The sequence below is a fragment of the Grammomys surdaster genome, unplaced genomic scaffold (genome assembly GCF_004785775.1).
Source record: "Grammomys surdaster isolate TR1022 unplaced genomic scaffold, NIH_TR_1.0 351, whole genome shotgun sequence".
Taxonomy (NCBI): Eukaryota; Metazoa; Chordata; class Mammalia; order Rodentia; family Muridae; genus Grammomys; species Grammomys surdaster.
The window spans coordinates 3012044-3015092 of NW_021604770.1; positions in this window are offsets into that span (position 1 = coordinate 3012044).

A 3049-nucleotide genomic window follows, 5' to 3' on the forward strand; every position below is an offset into this window, starting at 1 on the left:
ATATATATATATATACATATATATATATACATATATATATATGTATATATATATATATATATATCAGATGACAGGGGGCTGAGGTCCTAGTTTAGGCCAGGACTCTAAAGACATGGCTTTGTCCCCTTTCTACTACACCACGCTGCCTCCTGGAGGCCACAGTGAGCAAGCTTGCAAGAGCAGAAGGATGGGAAAGGAAGTCACAGAAAGGGCAAGTGAACGCCTTCCCCACTTAGGTAGAAGTTAAAGGAGGTGGTAGGTCATATGTGAGGCTTGTAAAAGACTGAAAGCTATAACATTCCAAACAGAGGCAAAAGCTCCATCAGGCAGTATTTTGGGAGGAGAAAACCCCACATGCTAGTGTCTATCAAAGATACACTCTGCCAAGCCTTCTGGATACTTGGTGCTCTGTAACTAACACAGAAACTCTTCTGCACGCATGCTTGCTCTTAAACCTTGAGAATCCCTGCTTCAAGTTTCAATCATGCCCAACCTGAGACTTGGCCCCAAAATACCAACTGCTTTTACCTCCTGAGCACCCATTTAACTCCCTCTTGCCAGTCCACCCAGGAAGACTGGTCATGACTCCTGGATCTCTTAGCATTACTACTGCCAGAGAAGGAACAGGAGTCTGCTTCTCCTGGAGCCTACTATCATCCCTCCTCCTTGTCCTTCAAAGGAGAGTTCTAGAAGGTGGAGTGGAGTTGCAATCATCGCTTGCCAGAGAATAGGGCCTGCCACTGAAATTCAGTATAAATTTTGTTATCTAAGTTAGTGAAAGTCTTTTCCATACCTAGCAAGAAAGCTCTCACAGAATACAGATTCTCAGCCAGACAGACTGTCAGGAAGTCACATTTGAGGAGCTCCACATCCTCAAACTAGGGATGTCAACGAAAGTGTCAGACAGAGCCATGTATGCACTTCCCAAGCAGAGTGGATTCAAAGACAACCTTTCACTTCTAGGCACAAACTACAAAACAAGGCCACTATCCCTGTAGCCCATCTCATCTGATATGACTACAACAGTTGTTTCTCTTCTTCTTTAAATTAGAGAACCTTTCAGGCTTAGGTATTGGCAACTACCAAATATGTGGTTTATTAGTTACCAAGCATGAACCCTGCAGAGTGCCCCAAATGGGAATTACGGCAACAATACACAGGACAATGGCCGAGCCGAGTAGAACGCTCTCATTTTGTATTGCATTCCTCAAACATTCTGGTGAAGGGTTTGTTCTGACCTCCCCACAGCGGGCTGGATTTCTTTTCCTGGGTATGTCTATGGGAAAATCCCTCTTCTCTGGGATGGGAATGTGACCCCTGACTGGGCGTCCATTAGAGCCACAGGGTGTGGGCGCACCTGCAAGGTCTCCCTCCCTCACAGAGGGACTAGATTCCCACCTCTGCAAATCTACCCAGCTCAAGCTCCACAGAACATCTGGGCTTCCTCCTACCCGCCATCACTGTACACCTGCATGTGATTAGGACTCGGCAGACACCCACAGCCTCACTGAAGTCAGCACTGGTGACATATCCCAGCGGACAAGTCTCTCCCCAGATCGCTGATCCTTCTGACCAGATGAGTGTAGGTTCCAGGGATACATGAGCCCTGTGCATCTGTGACCACAGAGTCCCTGTCCCCGGTGGAACAGCAGTGAGGACAGCTTCACCCCTGCTAGGAAATGAATGCCACCAGGGGCAGACTGTACACAACAGAGCCAGGGAGGGAGCAGAAGTTGAACTTGGCCTTCTCAGTATCAGCCACTGAAGAGGCTTTTATACCTGTTCACAACAGTGTTTGGGAAGTTGGATATAATTTCAAATCCCCTGACTTTCTCCCCACTAGTGCCCCTTTCTCCTGTGAATATGTGAGCCCCTGCACAGCATGCTGGAGTGGGCCATGTAGACAATGAAAAACTAAAATTTTAGCCTAAGAGTGTAATGAACAGTGCATGACAAGACTTTACACCTTTCCATTGGAAGGGTCTTAGGGAACATTTATTGTACCTGCCAGAGTATTTAGTTGAGAAGATAGATATTCTCTCAATAAAAGAACAATGTGTTTGATAATGAAATTAAGAGCACGAAGAGATCTATTTTTTGATAGGAGGGAAACATGACCACAGAGATCATCAACATACTACAGGAACATCGGATCCAAACTGGGCAGGTGATGCTATTGTTGGCAAAAGGTGGGTCACAGTGATGGGGCCCCATATCCCCCAAAGGTCATATGGGTCACAAATTCTTCATGAGGGCCAGGTCTGTCAGCTCTCATACCTGCTCCTCTCAGTGATCCAAACCAGAGAACAAATGAAGTGGCTTACTTCAGATGTAGGAAGAAGTCAGACGAAAGAGCCAAGAGAGCACACTGCAGGCTGTTGGTGAGAGGAGCTGAAGCAGCTAAGGAGGTGCTATGTGGAGGACAAAGCCAGGCTGGCTTGTCAGATTTTCTCTAAGACTTGATCCTCTAAAATAAGTCCTTGGTCTCAAAGAGGAAGCCATTCAATTGGCCTTTATGTCTTGAGACTTCCTTCAGAGGCTAGGCCAGGCAGGCTTATAGCTCCAGGACCTACACTTTCTGCAGTGGTATCGGTCCTCAGCAGCCTGGAGTATCCAAAAGCCAAAGGTTTATCCCTTCCAACTGTGTTTGTGAATGACTATTCACTGCTTATAAGCTGTAGTGCTCATTTCCTGGAGAGAAAAACATTTTCTATAGCATTTTTGTACTCTTCTCCCCTGAACCCAGGACTATTCAGTGAACCTCGTGAAGTGCAGGGCTATGCATAGGGACCTCAGCAGTTTCATAGTGGCAGCCCTGTGCTTAGGGCTCCTTACCATTGTTAGATACCACATTGAGACCTCTTGCTTAAGGTCGCCATGGTCAACACAGACTAGCAGGGTCAGGCCTACCATGTAGCTGACCCAGTCACTTTGATGCACAAGTCCTTGGCTGTTGCTCTCCAAAGACTAAGGAGGCTAAACAGCAGTGGTCCAGACATCCATCTCCGAACACCAGTCAGAAGCAGCTTTATGAATAAAATATTTAATC